General features: G+C 39.1%; 1 protein-coding gene across 7 annotated transcripts in view; it reads right to left on the bottom strand.

Moving 5' to 3' along the window:
- Positions 1-17,895, bottom strand: part of ENTPD1 (ectonucleoside triphosphate diphosphohydrolase 1) — a 171,115-nt gene that overhangs the window by 94,666 nt on the left and 58,554 nt on the right. The gene's annotated exons all lie outside the window — the stretch shown is intronic.

The following is a 17,895-nucleotide window of genomic DNA, read 5'->3' as shown; positions in this document are numbered from 1 at the left end:
AACATACCAAATTAGGCCAATTAATGATGCTATAATGACCTCTAAGTTTTCAAGTGAAAGGAAGAGCCACACATTTCTCACTTGAAGTCAAAACCTAGAAACGATTAAGCTTAGCAAGGAAGGCATGTCGAAAGCTAAGACAGGCCAAAAACTAAGCTTCTTGCATAAAACAGCCAAGTTGTGAATGCAAAGAAAAACTATTTAAAAAAAGTAAACATACTACTCCAGTGAACACACAAATGATAGGAAAGAGAAACAAACTTATTGCTGATACAGAGAAAGTCTGAGTGGTCTGGATAGCAGATCAAACCAGCTACAATATTCCCTTAAGCCAAAGCCTAAGGCTTTGACCAGAGCAAGACCTTAACTCTCTTCAGTGGCTGAGAGAGGTGAGGAAACTGCAGAAAAAAAGTTAGAAGCCAGCAGAGGTTGGTTCGTGAGGTTTAAGAAAAGAAGCCATCTCCGTAATGTAAAAGTGCAAGGTGAAGCAGCAAGTGCTGATGGAGAAGCTGCAGCGAGGTATCCAGAAGCACATGCTATGATCATTGATGAAGGTGGTTACATGAACAACAAAATGTAGATGAAATAGCCTTCTTTTGGAAGAAGATGCCATCTAGAACTTTCATAGCTAGAGAGGTGAAATGCCTGGCTTCAAAGCTTCAAAAGGACAGGATGACTCTCTTGTTAAGGGATAATGAAGGTGGTGACTTATAAGTTGAAGCCATTGTTAATGGACAATTCTGAAAATCCTAGGGCCTTTAAGAATTACATTAAATCTCCTCTGCCTGTGCTTTATAAATGGAAGAAAAAGGCTGGATGACCACAACACACAGTAAGTAAACATACTGTTTACAGTATGGTTTACTAAATATTTTAGGCCCACTGTTGATGTCTGCTTCTCAGAAAAAAAATATTCCATTCAAAATATTACTGTCCATTGACAATGTACCTGGTCACCCAAGAGCCCTGATGAAGATATACAAAAGAACATACATGTTGTTTTCATGCCTGCTAACACCACATCCATCCTGCAGGCTATGGATCAAGGAGTGCTACGGTTTGGATGTTTGTCTCCTCCAAGCCTCACACTGAAATTCCATCCCCAGTGTTGGAGGTGGGGTCAAATTGGAGACGTTTGGTCATGAAGGCAGATCCCTCATGCATAATAGATCAATGACCTTCTTTGGGGGTGAGTGAGTTCTTAATCTATTAGTTTCCATTAGAACTGGTTGATTAAAAGAGTCTAGCATCAGCCCCTCTATACCTTGCTCCCTCTCTTGTCATGTGATCTCTGCACACTCTGGCTCCCCTTCACCTTCTTCCAAGAGTGGAAGCAGCCTGAGGCCCTCACCAGATGTCCAGTCTAGAGCTTTCAAGCCATCAGAATTGTGAGCCAAATAAACTTTCTTTCTTTATCAATTGTCCTGTCTCTGGTATTCCTTTATAGCAACACAAAACAGACAAAGTAATTTTGACTTTCAAGTCTTATTTAAGAAATACATTTAGTAAGGCTATAGCTATCATACATGATGATTTTTCTGATGGATGTGGGAAAAGTAAACTGAAAGCCTTTTGGAAAAAATTGGCCATTCTAGATGCCATTAACAACATTCATAATTCATGGGAGGAGGTCAAAATACCAACATTGTCCAGGCGCGGTGGCTCAAGCCTGTAATCCCAGCACTTTGGGAGGCCGAGGCGGGTGGATCACGAGGTCAAGAGATCGAGACCATCCTGCTCAAAATGGTGAAACCCCGTCTCTACTAAAGATACAAAAAATTAGCTGGGCATGGTGGCGCATGCCTGTAATCCCAGCTACTTGGGAGGCTGAGGCAGGAGAATTGCCTGAACCCAGGAAGCGGAGGTTGCAGTGAGCCGAGATCGCGCCATTGCACTCCAGCCTGGGTAACAAGAGCGAAACTCCGTCTCAAAAAAAAAAAAAAAAAAAAAACCAACATTAACAGGAGTTTGGAAGACGTTGACTCAAACCCTCATGAATGACTTGGAGGAGCTCAAGACTTCAGCAGAGAAAGTGATTGCAGAAGTGATGGAAACAGCAGGAGAACTAGAATTAGGAGTGGAACCTGAAGATGTGAATGAATGGCTGCAATCTCCTGATAAAACTTGAACAGGTATGGAGTTGCTTCTTACGGATGAGCAAAGAAAGTGGTTTCTTGAGATGGAATCTACTTCCAGGGAAGATACCGTGAACATTGTTGAAATGACAGCAAAGGATTTCGAATATCACGTAAACTTGCTTGATGAAACAGCAGCAGTGCTTGAGGAAGACTGACTCCAATTTTGAAAGAAGTTTTACATTAGTAAAATGTTATCAAACAGCACCACGTGCTACAGAGAAATCTGTCATAAAAGGAAGAGTTATTCAATGTGGCAAACATCACTGTTGTCTTATTTCAGGAAATTACCACAGACACTCCAACCTTAGCAACCAACACCTGATATGTCAGTAGCATAAACATCAAGGCAAGACTCTCCACCAGCAAAAAGAGTACCACTCATTGAAGGTTCAGATGACTGTTAGCATTTTTTTGCTACAAAGTATTTTTAATTGAGGTACACTGTTTAATTTTAGACATAATGCTATTGTACACTTTAACATAACTTTTATATGCACTGAGAAACCAAAAAATTCATACTACTCTTTTAATCATGTTACTTCTTTTGTAGCAGCCTGGAACAAAACTTGCAGTATCTTTGAAGTATGTCTGTACTACAGTGAAGTAAGATTTTAGAGAGAAAATATGTGGATGGTAAAGCTAAAAAGAAGTCAGGAAAACTCCGGGAAGCCATCAGATACATGAAGGAATATTTAATGGGTAGCAGTTCTTGACTAATGGGGAAACATTTGTACCCCTAAAGAGGTCATGTGTCCAAGAAGCACATCTTCTCTCATGAAATAGGAGGACATCTCTAATTGTTCAGAGTTCATGCCCAGAGATACACTGGGGGACTAGTTTGGGATAAGTGGGAGATAGGAGTTTTCAGGAAAAGGTTAAATGTCATCAAGGTCCAAGGAGTCATATAGGACATCACTAACGGGGGGCTGAAATGCTCTAGGAAGCATGGTAGCAAGAACAGGAGTGGGGTTCTTTCAAAAAGGCAAGGGAACTGGGCACACTCAGCCACCAACCAGTTGTGCAACTGGAGCACATTCCTTCCCACCCCAGGACTTCAGTATTTCTATCAATCATACACTGCTGAAATTTGGAAATTCCACTTTTAGGAATTGATCCTAAAGAAATTGTCAAAGATATAAAATGAGATTAATCCACAGAAGTTATAATGTAATCATATATTTAGAAAATAATTTACAAATGTTTTTGGAAAATAAGTGCAAGTTTCCCAAATGTTTCCCAATAGGAAATGGTTAAATAGACATATGGTATATGTTCAAATGATGGACTATTACATGCAGCATTAAAAAGATCGTATGGTAAAAGCCATTCAATTGTCACAACAAATTGTAAAGTAAAATTGAGGATTACAATTGGTATGCATAATATGGCCCCAAATTTGTAGAAAATAAATGATAAAAAACAGTAAAATCCAGAGAGAGGGAACAAGACAAAGATGAAAAAGTCATATGACAGAGTTATGAGTAGTAAGCTTACACCAATTTTTATTTTATTTATTCTTTATATATTCTAAATTTTGTATAAACTTTTTATAATTAAAACAGATAACAAATGCAATTAATTTCATTTTAATTAAGAGATCTGAGGATATTTAAGTCTCTTCCAGCACTAAAATCCATTGAATCTTTTTAAAATGCCAAATGCATAGATACCTATACCATCTTTGAAATGTGATCTACTCCTCCCCAGCCTTAATCCTCCATTCGTTTTGCAAACAGATATGCTCTCTGAAGCCATAAGGCAGTTCTGGGAAGAGTAACAGTAGGTAGGGGCCTGGAGTTTGGGCTGTCTTCACAATCTGAATCTTGGAGCAAGTTTTTGAGAAAAACACAATTGAAAAAGACCATACTTCCTGGCCCTGAAGGCCTCTGGCTTTTTTTTTACAGAAAATGTCTGCAGTCTAGATGGACATCAGCACCAGGAAGCTACACACCCTTCTGTAAATATTTTCATCCCTAAAACGACTTCCTCTACCTGTGAAGTCTTTACTAACAACCTGCAACATTCACTGTGCCAAATGCCAGGGTCAATTCTCAGTTTCATCTTATTTTACCCATGAGCAGCATTAGACTCAGTTGAAACACTTTTCTCTGATGGTTCCCAGGACACCATACTCTCCTAGTTTATCCCCCTTTCCCCACTCCAATACACACTCACTCACACTCACACACACTCTCTCTCTTCTTGGATGGTTTCTCCTCCTGTCCCCAACCTTTAAAGTTGGAGCATCCAGCTCAGTCCTTAGAGCATTGTTGTTGCTGTTGCTTTTGTTGTTGTTTTCTAGCTACCTCACTTACCCAGTCTCATTGCATTTAAATCGTGTCTCACTCCTTTTAAACACTACCTGATGACCTAAATTTATATTTCCAGTCCAGTCTTCTTCCCCAAACTCCAAATTTGTATATCTGTCTGCTGTATTTGAAAGCCCCATGGCAAATAGGCATCTGAAAATTAACACCCAAAATTGAGATCGTGATCTTCCCACTCAAACCTATTCCTCTTAATCTTCTAATCTCAAGGCAACACCATCCTTCTAGTTTCTTGGAAGGCCCAGAACCTTGGAGTCAAGTTTCCTTCTCTCTTATTTCACATCCAAATCCAACTAGGAGATTTTATTGGCTCTATTAGACCAAAAATCCAATCACCTTTCATCACTTCCACTGCTGTTACCTAGAAATGGACACCATCATCTTTTCTCTGTATTACTGCAGTAGTCTTCCAACTGGTCTCTCTTCTTCTGCTCATATTCCTTTATATCTATTCTCTACAACGCAGCCAGAGTGATCCTCTTAAAACGTGAATTGGATAAAGTCACTCCGGTGCTCAACACCCACAATGGTTCCCATTGCTCTATAAGTAAAAGCCAAAGGCTATACAGTGGCCTGCAAGACCCTAGGCATTCTGTTTAGGAGAAACCTATCTCTGAGCTCTCACCTCCTTGCTTTCTTTACTCCAACCATACTGGATTCCTTGTTCTTCCTTAAACACCTAATTACTCCTCAGGACTTTGCACATGTTAGTTCCTTTGCCTGAAATGTTCTTCACAGAAACAGCCACATTAGCAGCCGTATGTCTATCACAAGTCTAAAGAGATCTTAGAAATTATATCCAACAAAGTCTCAGGAAAAGTGCTAAGCAGTGGAACAGGAGCTTACTTCCTAAATCAACGGAGGTTCGCTCTCAGTGGGGAAGGAGCAAAGGCTCCTTCCTGAATGCCTTTATGCCTCTGGACACCCATATTGACAGAACTCTGACAGCCCTACTCACTCTATCCTCTGGAACATGACTACTGTATATGGCCAGAAGACTTCTCCCTTCTTTCCTGGATCTGAGTGAACTTTTCTGCCTAGAGGATTTAGATGTCTTCTCATACTTAGATAGGTATCTAGCATTTGGTGACTGCATTTTTCCAAGATCTCAACAGAACCTGAGGGAGCCATGAGCAGACTATGCATTCCATCCCTATCTAACATGAGACTGGGATGACTCTCCCCTACTGCATCCTTAAATACTTTTTAGGATAAGGTGAAAAACGCATTCATCTATATACACATACAAAAGAAATATCTTTTCTTTCAAGGATAAGGCCTTGGATTAAATAAATTTTGCAAGAAAATGAAAGAACAGTGAAGGAAAAGCTTGCCTTTAAAATAGATATGAAGCGGGAACAAGATGGGAATCTTAACTCTACACAGGAAAATGTTGCCATGAGAAAAAAATAAGCTAAAATAAAAGATTTCATGGAAGCCAAAAACATTGTAGCTAAATGAAAGTTTATACTGGAGATAGTTAAGGAAAATTGAATCAGAGAAATAGAGGAAATTCTTAGGAAAATAGTTTCAGAATGCAATGAAAACTAAATGAAGAAAATGAAAGGAATAAAAGGAGAAAGAAAGAAAGGAAGGAAGGAAGGAGGAAAGAAAAAGAAGGGAAGGAAGAAAGAAGGGAAGGAAGGAAAGGCAGGCAGGCAGGCAAGCAGTTTAGAGATAAGAGATTAAAATAATATGTCCCTGAAGAAGAAAAGAAAAAAAGCAGAAGCATTAATCAAAGTTATGACAGAAGAAATCTTTCTTGCTCCTAAATAAGTCCTAAATTTGGAAATCAAGAGGGTTTACATGTTCCAGGCAAAAATTTTTGAAAGGAAGTCTATATCCAGTTATCTTATTGTGAAAGTTGTAAATTTCAGAAATGGGGAACAAAAACCCCATTACAAAATAGTTGTTCTCAACTTCTGAGTCTGTTTTGTGCTGCTACAACAGACTGAGTCATTTATAAACAATAGAAGTTCATTTGGCTCACAGTTCTGGAGGCTGGGAAGTTCTGGATTAAGGGGCCAGCATCTTGTGAGGGCCTTCTTGCTGTGTCATCCCATTGCAGAAAGCAAAGGGCAAGAGAGCATAAGAGCAAGAGATCAAACTCATAGCCTCAAGTCCTCTTCTTATTGGCATTGGTCCATTCATGAAGGTGGAGCCCTCATGACCTCAACACCTTCCAATAGGTCTTGCCTCTCAACACTGTTATATTGGGGATTAAGTTTTGGGCATATGCTTCTGGGGGGACATATTCAAACTATAACAACTTCTTTACAGCATCAAATTTCTCAAGACAATGGAGGATTATTTCCAATGACTTGAGGGGGAGAGATTGCTATATTTAAGACAAGTTGTCTCTGTTTTATACACTGATAGCCTTTCTAGGAAATTAATATGTTTACTATATCATTATGAAAGGAATCAAGATTAAGGACCCAAGAATGGGAAAAGGCATAGTGAGATAAGAACTAGATTAAAATTCATTAAATTCATGGAGGAATGAGTTTGATTCTTAATATCCAAATAAAGAGAAAAAAAATCTTGTTAAATTAATGACTACACAATTTTTATTATTTGAATTCATAATATCAAATAAAATAAATAAGAAAAAGGAGGAGGACACAGGGACACAAAAGCTCTTAATCCTCTCATAATGAGGTCAAAAATTACTAATTTCACTTTGATATTAAGATAAATTTAAGCTCAGGAATGCTTTTATTTCCACAATCTGGACAACATAACAAGACCCTGTCTCTACAAAAAATAAAAAATCAGCTGGGTATGGTGGTACACACCTGTAGTCCTAGCTACTTGGAAGGCTGAGGCAGGAGGATTGCCTGAGCCCAGGAGTTCAAGGTTGCAGTGAGCTATGATTATGCTGCTGCACTCCAGCCTGAATGGCAGAGCATGACCCTGTCTCAAAAATAAATAAATAAATAAAGATGGCTACAAATACAATTAAAAATAAGATGTCTGTTAGCCACAGCTTTGTGGAAATATAAAACAAAGTCCAGAGTCTGTATAGCAAAAAGCATAACAGAAAAAAACTTTAAACACTAAAGAGAATAAAACAAAAAAAGGCAGATAAAATAAATGTGAATTATTTAAACACCTCTATTAAAACAATGAATAAGAGATAAAGAAAAAAAAGAAACCAGAGAATCAAAATGGGTTTAGAAAGATATGTCAACCAAATGAGAGAGAAGGGGAACAGAATTTAAGACTAAAAAAGCAGATAAAAAGGAGTTATTTCAATATTTTATCAAAATATGAACTGCAAAAACCATACAAAATATGAGTAGAGGTAAATGGACAACAGATAATTGCATTGAATTAAATGTGTCTTAATTGAAAGAGCATAAAGTCGTTATTATTTGAAGCACTGTTAAAGAATCTAAGAACTTATGAGAAATATAGTGTTGAGGGTAATTAAGGTTAAAGGTAAATCTATGATAACAATTGTTTGACCAAAATTTGATTACGGACTATAGTTAAAAGTATTCTATCAGTGTCAGATTTCCTGAGTTATATTACTGTACTGTGGTTATATAAGAGAATATCTTTCTTCTTCTTAGGAAATACATACTGAAATATTTAGGGGTAAAGGAATATAATTATACAACTTACTCTCAAATGGTTCAGAAAAAATGCTATATGTGACTGTAGTGTGGGGAGGGAGAGAAAGGGAATACAGAATGATAAAGCAGATGTGGCAGAATTTTTAAAGTTGGTGAATATTTGTGAAGTGTTCTTTAAAGTGTTCTTATAACTTTTCTGTAATTTTGAATTTTTGAATTTGTAATTTTTTATTCTCAAAATAAAAAAATTAATACAACAAAAAAGCAAATCTATGATAACAAACCAAAAATGAAATTTTTAAACAATTACATTTATAATAGCATCAAAAAGAAAATCATACTTAGGAATAAATTTAATAGAAGAAGTATAAAATTATACTTTGAAAACTACAAATATTACTTAAGGAAATTAAATAAGACCTACATACATAGAAAGACATCACATGTTCATGGATTGGAATATTTAATATTTTTAAGATGGCAGTATTCTCCAAATAGATTTACATAGTTGATGCAATCTTTATTAAAATCTCAGCTGGCTTTCTTGCAAAAGTGGACAAGCCGATCTTAAAATTCATGTGGAAATTCATGGGTCCCATAATACCCAAAACAATATTTTAAAACATAAAATGAAATTGGAAGACTCACAATGCCCGATTTCAAAACTTACTATAAAACTGTAGTAATCAAAAAATGTGGAACTGGCTAGCTACATATATAGAAAAATGGAATATAACTAAGAGTCTAGAAAAAAACCCTCACACTTATGGGAAATTGACTTTCAACAAGGTGCCAAAAACAATTAACTGGAGAAAAGAATAATCTTTTCAACAAATTGTGCTGGAACAACTAGATATTCACACACAAAATCATGAAGTTTGGCCCCTACCTCATAACCTATACAAAAATTAACTCAAAGTGGATCAAAAACCTAAGTGCAAGGGCTAAAACTGTCATTCTTTGAAGAAAATATAGATGTACAACCTCATGACTTTGGATTAGGCAATGGCTTTTTAGATAGGACAACAAAAGCATAAGAACCAAAGAAAATATAGATTGAGTATCATCAAAATTTAAAACTTTTGTGCTGCAAACAACACTATCAAGAAAGTGAAAAGACAACCCACGGAATGGGAGAAAATTTTTGGAAATCATCTACCTGAAAAGGGAATATATAAGGAATCACTATAACTCAATTATACAAAGGTGAACCAATTTCAAAAATGGGCAACGGGGCCAGGCGTGGTGGCTTACACCTGTAATCCCAGCACTTTGGGAGGCAAGGAGGGGGGATCACGTGAAGTTGGGAGTTTGAAAGTAGTCTGGCCAACATGGTGAAACCCTGTTTCTATTAAAAATACAAAATTAGCCAGGCGTGGTGGCATGCGCCTATAATCCCAGCTACTCAGGAGGCTGAAGCAGGGCAATTGCTTGAATTCGGGAGGCGGAGGTTGCAGTGAGCTGAGATCACACCATTGCACTCCAGCCTGGGCAACAAGAGCAAAACTCCATCTCAAAAAAAAAAAAAAAGCAAAGGATATGAACAGACATTTTTCCAAAAAAGATCTACAAATGCCCACTAAACACATACATTTTCAAAACCATCAGCCATCAAGGAAATACAAATCAAAATCTCAGTGAGATACTACTGCACACTCATTAGGGAGGCTATAATCAAAGATAAATAATAACAAGTGTTGGCAAGGATGTGGAGAAATTGGAATCACCATATATTGCTGGTGGAAATATAAAATGGTGCAGCCACTTTGGAAAATAGTCTGGCAGTTCCTCAAATGGTTAAACATAGACATACAAGTGACTCAGCAATTTTGCTCCTAGGTATATAATCAAGAGAAATTAAAAACATAAGTCCGCATCAAAACTTGTCCATGGATGCTCACAGCAGCATTATTCATAATGTCAAAAAGTAAAAACAATCCAAACATTCATCAACTGATGAATAAAATGTGATGCTTGCATTCAATGGGATATATGCTATAAAATGAATGTCCAGAATAGGCAAAATTGTGAAGACAGACAGTAGATTGGTGTTTGCCTAGGACTCAGAAGGGTGGGGGCCATGTAGAGAGGAAATGGGGAGTGACCATTCATAGATATGAAGTTTCTTTTCAGGGTGGTAAAATGTTGCAAAACTAATTGTGGTGGTAGGCAATTCTGTGAATACACTAAAAACCACTGATTTGTAGACTTTAAGTGAGTGAATTGTATCATATGTGAATTATATGTGAATTATATCCCCACATAATAAGAACAACTATGGATTTGAATCTCTACTCCAACACTTACCAGTTGAGAGACTTTAGATGAGTCACTTAACAGTAAATAATACCAACCTCCTAGGATTGCTGGAGAATCGAATTAACATCTGTAAGGTGATTAGAACAGTGTGTGAACCAATGCCCACTGTAAACCTGTGTGTTAACTAACTAAAGCCACCAGCACTTCCTTTCATTAAACACTTACCATATTCGTTTCCTATGGCTGCTGTAACAAATTACCATAAAAAACTCAGTGGTTTAAAACAACACACATTTATTCTCTTATAGTTCTGAAAGTCTGAAGCCTGAAATCAGTTTCACTGGACTGAAATCAAGGTGTTGGTAGGACTAAGCTCCTCTCTACCCATAGGAGAATATTATGGTTGGAGATATATTACCATATAATTGAAAAGATTGGATTGATGAATAAATATCCAATTTTATATCCTAAAAACAATACAGCTTCTTCATAAGTGTTCACAGATTTATACAAACCCACCATACACTTAGTTACAAGGAAACCTCAGAAATTAGAAAGCCATATCTAATCATCATGGAAAAAATGAAAAATTAATTATAATGGCTAAACAAAAATAAAAATCATTTAGAATCTTTTAAAAATAATATCCTGGGACAGAGGGAATAAAATGTGATTCAAACTATTTAGAAAAATATGACACCACATATAAAACTGTGTTGAGTCTATTCACAGTAAGAACAGATTCAGAAAAACTATCACAGGCCAGGTGCGGTGGCTCACACCTGTAATCCCAGCATTTTGGGAGGCCTAGGCAGGCAGATTGCTTGAGTCCAGGAGCCTGGGCAACATAGTGAAACCCTGTCAGAACATAAATAAATAAATACAGAAAAACTATTATAAGTATGGCAGGAACACTTGAATACTTTATATGATAAAGCACTCACATAATTTAAAATGTCAAATCCAAATAAGTATTATAATAAATAGGAAAGCGATATCAAAAGTATACAAAGGAAGTGTATCATGTGAAAAATGTCAAGTTTACTGTAATTAAACAAATACTAAAACAATCTAAAAATGAATAAGATTATTTAAAAACAAAAACACCAAAGCTGTCAGGGATGCTGCCAAACAGGAACTGCTTCTAACAGCCTGAAGGGCCCACCCTTTGGGAATGTGACCTGGCAACAGTAATCAAGAACTTTAAAAAACATTAACAAGTTTCAGTCCAGTAATTATATTTCTGGGATCCTAGCCTATGTAAGTTTTTTCCGTATGTAGGATTGCATACAGAAGGGACAGGATATCCCTTCCATATGTCTGGATGTAATCCTACATATGGAAAAAACTTCCTGCATGAAGACATTTACTGGAAATGGAAACAACCTCAATGTTCAATCACAGGAGAATTGTTAAATAAACTATGTGACTATAAAAATTATGCTAACCAAGACCACGCTATAAAATGGAAAATACTAGTGCTTCACTGCCACAGTAAAAGCCAGGCTTTAAAACTGTATACAGAGCCTAATGATCATGGTGCCATCTCATAATTTTTCAAGGTCCTACTCAAGTGAATGCCAAATGAGAGAAACAACCCAGGCATAGTAAAAAAGTACCGCCAGGGAACAGCACCAAAATATTATGATTGTTTTTCTTCCGTACTGTAATCTGTAGTATCCTGTTTTATTTAACGGGCAAATGCTGTGTTACTTATATCCACACCGGCATAAAGCAATGCTTTACTTCCTTCCTGGAAACACTTCATTTTTGGTTTTTGGGTTTTTTTTTTTTTTTTGCTTCTTCTTTTTTTTTTAATCAAGTAATGGTTATATAAGGAAACAACTCTTTGTGTAGGGGCATGTACTGCCATTGTGGGTCTCTAAAGTCACTTTCATATTCTAACAAAAACTGTATGTTGCATACATGTTAGACAACCTCTACTCTGGATTCTTTTCTCCAACAATTTATTTTCTCTTCACAACCCCCTCAAGTTTCCAAACCTAAAGACATTCTATCAGTTCTCTCTGCATCCATTTTCCTTGCTTTGCTCCTAGAATTATTCCCACCTTTCTTCTGCAGAAGGAAGACAATGCCTCAGGCACACTGTTCCCAGTCTCAGAGCCCTGAGTCCCTGCTACTCTAGCTCCTTGGGATCCAACACCCAGCACAAGGTTCTGCAGGCAGACACACATACTGCTCCAGTACTTCTCAAGTTGAAGGCAGAGAACAAGGGAAGTTTATGGAAGCTTGGAGCCGCAGAGAAAAGGTGGAGATGTGTAGGAAATCTGACACAAGGCCATTTTGTGTAACAGTACTTTGTGTGTGCTGAATATTCTGGTTTCTAGGATTTGGCAAATTGGGAGCCTCAATTTTTTGTTCTAAGGCATATATTTGCTGAATGAATAAATGAATTTGGCTTCCGATCACCCCCAGTGACAGTTGATCAGTGACCAGAAGTGGAAGATTGGCAAGGGGGTCGAGGGTGGGAAGACCTTGATCATTCAGTATCAAAATAAGCCCTGAGACTAAGGCATCCAATGACTCTGTCACACTGCTAGTCAAAGTGTGGCCTATGGAGGGGCAGCATTATCATCACCTGGGAACTTGTTAGAACTGTAGAATCTCAGGCCCTACTCCAGGGCTATTGGACCAGAACCTGCATTTTAACAAGTTCTCTAGTGATACACACCCATGTTAAAGTTTGAGAAGCACTACCTCAGAACACACACAAACACCAAAATAACCAAGACAAACAAGTGACTCCACTCTTCCACACTTCCACCAAACCATCAAGACGTTTAGTGATTCTTTGCCACAGGGGCTGCCTTTGATTTTGGTCTTCCACCGAAGTACTTAAGAGAATTGACTCCATGTAATTTACTCCAGGCTTCACCTTTACTCTACACAGATGAAGCCCAGCATGTCTAGACAGTAGTGGGTGGTATTAAACACTTCTGCCTTGAGCACCATTACCAGTTATAAAGAGCAGAGACACAATCACAAAGAAAACACAAGGGAGAAAGCACTCTTAAAATGTAATTTGACCAAGTAAAGGCAATACCAATCACAATGATTTATAAAAACTATTTACCAGATGTACCTTATTACCATGCAGTGCAATCATAATTAAGGAAATCATTAATGTGCAGCTGATTGCTTTGTAAAGGTTTATTTGATTACATGACACTTAGAGAAGGATAAACTACTTCTGCCTTCAAATCTCTAAGATGGACATTTAAATAGGTCAACTGTTCAGAGCCTGAGGACAAAAGGGGGCTTTTTACTCTTTTTTTTTTTGAGACAGAGTCTCCCTTTGTCACCAGGCTGGAGTGCAGTGCCATGATCGCGGCTCACTGCAACCTCCACCTCCCGGGTCCAAGCAGTTCTCCTGCCTCAGCCTCCTAATTATTTGGGACTACAGGCACACGCCACCACACTCGGCTAATTTTTGTATATTTAGTAGAGATGAGGTTTCACCATGTTGGCCAGGATGGTCTCAATCTCCTGACCTCGTGATCCACCCGTCTCAGCCTCCCAAAGTGCTGGGATTACAGGCGTGAGCCACTGCGCCCAGCCCGGCTTTTTACTCTTAAATCTACACTGTAGTTAAGGTAAAAGAGAGAAAAGATCCTTAAGCACTGCTGGGAGGGTGAAGGGGCTTGCCATGGGCACCAGATCCAACTGATGTGTCCCATCCTTTGAGAAGTTTCTTCAGAAGCCATCCCTCCCTATTCTGCTTCTCATGGCACTTTCTCCTGTATTCTTTATTTTTATTTTTAGTATTTTTATATTAGAGACAAAGTCTCATTACATGGCCCAGGCTAGGGTGCAGTAGTTATTCATAGGTGCAAATATACCCATGAATACATTACATCCTCGAACTCCTGGGCCCAAGTGATCTTCCTGCCTCAACCTCCTAAGTAGCTGGAATTACAGGCATGTATCACTGTGTCATGGCACTTTGTTTAGACTTCTATTACAGCTCTTCGGGAGGCAGAACTTATCCACTAGGTTCTCAGACTTTGTAGCCTAACCACATCAGTCAAAATTTCCCCTCTGTCTATTACTAGCTGTATGACCTTGACCAAATGACCTTCTTCCCACAGGTGGAAGATGCAGAAACCAATATAAAGTTTTTGTAAAGATTACATGAGACAACACACATAAAGCATTACAATGTTTGGCACATAATAAATAATCAATGTTAGCTATTATTATTAGCTCTTCCCAGAGTCTGGCTTTCCCAGTAGACCGTGAGCAAACTGTTTATCCAAGGATCTGTGGCGTGGGGACTTACAAATGGTAGACACACAATAATATTTGTCAAACTGGTTTGAAGTTATGCCAGGAAGAGGAAAGGGAGGATGCTGGGAAACAACATAACATATTTTATGATTTTACCCAGGGTCAACTTCTGTATTGTTTGTTTTTCTTTCATTACCAGAGTACATTGTCTCAAATAGCAAGATTGCTATAAAGCAGGGCTGGAGAGACACTATTTATGGAACCAGATGTTCTGTTCAGAGAAAGCAAAGTTGGATATGAGGCATCTGAAATCTACAGTTTGGTCCTTGGCCAAGTGGGGAGTGGGGGCTGAAGTTCAGCACGGCTTTACTTGCCAAACAGGATGTCCTGGCACGGGGTTACATTAGCTCTGAAAACCATCCACCCGGGGGATGCATTTTGTTTTTCAGTGTATCCACATAGAGGGGCGTCTTTACAGACTGTGCAAAAGATCTACACGTACCAGAGGGGAGCCCTACTGCAAACTCAAAGGTCCCCTTTTTTCTTTTTCTTTTTTTTTTTCCTTTTTTGAGACAGAGTTTCGCTCTTGTTACTCAGGCTGGAGTGCAATGGCGCGATCTTGGCTCACCACAACCTCCGCCTCCTGGGTTCAGGCAATTCTCCTGCCTCAGCCTCCTAAAGGTCCCCTTTTAAACCAGCCTCCTGAGTCTCAAATGAGCATCAGCTAAAATAATAATGCTTCCTTTACTAAGTATTTATTGAGCTCCAATTAAGGAGCTCAAGATGCTAATGGCTGACAAGGACCTTTTGGACTTGCATAAGAGCCTGGAGTGTACCACCCTCTAAGGAAAGCTTGGCATGTTCTCTAAGATGGACACCAAATCCGAGAATCTGTCCTAGGGGCTGATAAATGTGGCTGCCAAGCTGACCCACAATAAGTACATCAGAGGACCTCACAGACATCATGGAGAAGTTCACTGAACTCTGATATCTTAACCATTGGCTGCTGAATGACGTGTTCTTCCGGAATCAGTACTCATCTCTGTCCACTTCCTGCGTGGCTTCTGGCCCTCTAGGACTACTATATGGTCACCTTCTGTGGCTGCCTCCTGTACCCTATCATGACTGAGGCCCCTCCCCCATCACTCTGCCCACACTGATGAGAAAGTTGCCATAAGTTTAGACACTAAAAATAAAACTGCACTAGACACTGCAGATCTAAAGGTGAATACAGAAATTATAATTGGGGAGGGAGAGAAGGTGATGCAGGGGTCAGGAGTGTGGACAAGTATGATGAGTGCCACCTTAGGCATACCTGATGAGGTACTATAGAAGCATCCAATATGAGGCCAAATCTAGACTTGAAGAATTAGAGAAGGTTTAAAAGGGGGAACCACACCCAAAATGAGGCTTCAAGGAGTGATAACAAGTGTTAATATTTATTTAGTGATACTGTACATCATGCCCTGTTCTAAGAATCTTGCACGAATCCCTCATTCAGTCCTTACCACAACCCTATAAGATAGATGTTATTGGCCGGGCATGGTGGCTCACACCTGTAATCCCAGTACTTTGGGAGGCAGATATGGGTGGATCACGAGGTCAGGAGTTCAAGACCAGACTGGCCAACAAGGTGAAACCCCGTCTCTACTAAAAAATACAAAAGTTAGCTGGGCATAGCAGCTCATGCCTGTAATCCCAGCTACTTGGGAGGCTGAGGTAGGAGAATTGCTTGAAGCAGGACCCGGGAGGTGGAGGTTGCAGTGAGCAGAGATGGCGCCACTGCACTCCAGCCTGGGCTATAGAGCGAGACTTGGTATCTCAAAAAAAAAAAAAAAAAAAAAAAAAAAGATAGATGTTATTGTTATTCTCTTCATTTAACAGACGAGGAAACTGAGACACACAGTAAATGGTGGAGCTAAAATTCAAACCCAGGCAGCTTGGCTTCAGACTAAGGAAGGAGAACACAGGACAGGCCTTTAAAACAGAAGAAAGGACCTAGCTGCAGTCTGAGGAAAGAAGCAGTTCCCTTGGGGAACTGAAAGCAACTCAGTGAGGCCCAGCTTGGGGTGGGAACAGATTCAGATGACTGGGCCTGCTCTGCAGGTTGAAAGAAAAACCAGAAGCAGAGGATTTCAGATCCAGTTCACATGTATACATATATATATTTTTTTCTTTCTTTCTTTTTTTTTTTTTTTTTTGAGACAGAGTCTCACTCGGCACCCAGGCTGGAGTGCAGTGGTGCAATCTTAGCTCATTGCAACCTCCCCCTCCTGGGTTCAGGTGATTCTCTTGCCTCAGCCTTCCAAGTAGGTATAACTACAGGCACACACCACCACACCCGGCTAATTTTTGTATTTTTAATAGAGACGGGGTTTTACCATGTTGGCCAGGCTGGTCTTGAATTCCGGACCTCAGAAGATCTGCCCACCTCAGCCTCCCAAAGTGCTGGGATTATAGGTGTGAGCCACCATGCCCAGCCTACCAGGCCAGAGTTTTGACAACTAGCTGTGACTAGTGTCATCTAACCCCTTCTGACCTTAGTTTCTTCTTTTTATAAAAGACCTAATAACAATACCTGCTTCTCATAGAGAATGGCTATGAGCGCCAACTGAAGAAAATGTATGGGAACTTGAGTGCAAAGTACACATTCCTTCACAGACTTAAGATCTTATCAGTATCATTCTGCAGTAGCTTCCAGAATTTGCAAACCTGAAATCCACAATGTGAGGGCATGAGAAAAAGCAGACCAACAGTGTCGGGGAGTGGAAAAGCCCTCCAGCCGTGCCTCAGACTACCTCCATCCACACCCAGCACTTACTATGAGATCTCGAGTCGAGTTATTCTCTCAGTACTTTAATTTTGCCATCGGGAAAATGGGAATAACAATGATAGCACTTATAAGGTTCATATGATAAGTAAGTAGCATGTGTAATATGTACAGCTCCCAACACAGAATAAAGACTTAATCAACATGAACAGCTCTCATTATTATAAGTATTAAGAAATCAATTGGCTACTCATGCTCTTCTTCCATGTTCCATGCGGTATAAGCCTGTGGGAATGTCAGAGGTTAGAGAGATAAAGAAAAAGGTTTGCAACCCTGCACTCCCTCACTGCTGCACAGATTCTTCCTGGCTCTCACAGGCTGGCAAGCAGCTGGCTCTCTGTCCTGGCAGAAAATGCCCAAAAGAGGTAAAAGATAGAGACTGCACACCATCTGTGCAAACCAGGCTGCTCTTGTAGTTTTTAGACAAAATCGAAATGTAGTTAGATATGACCTGCCCTTTTAAGATAGAACTAGTTATTCTATTTCCTTCCTCCACCCATCCCCATCCCCCA

The sequence above is a fragment of the Callithrix jacchus genome, chromosome 12 (genome assembly GCF_049354715.1).
Source record: "Callithrix jacchus isolate 240 chromosome 12, calJac240_pri, whole genome shotgun sequence".
NCBI classification, from domain to species: domain Eukaryota; kingdom Metazoa; phylum Chordata; class Mammalia; order Primates; family Cebidae; genus Callithrix; species Callithrix jacchus.
Note: the sequence above shows the minus strand (reverse complement) of the source record. Positions and strands in the feature narration are given on the sequence as shown.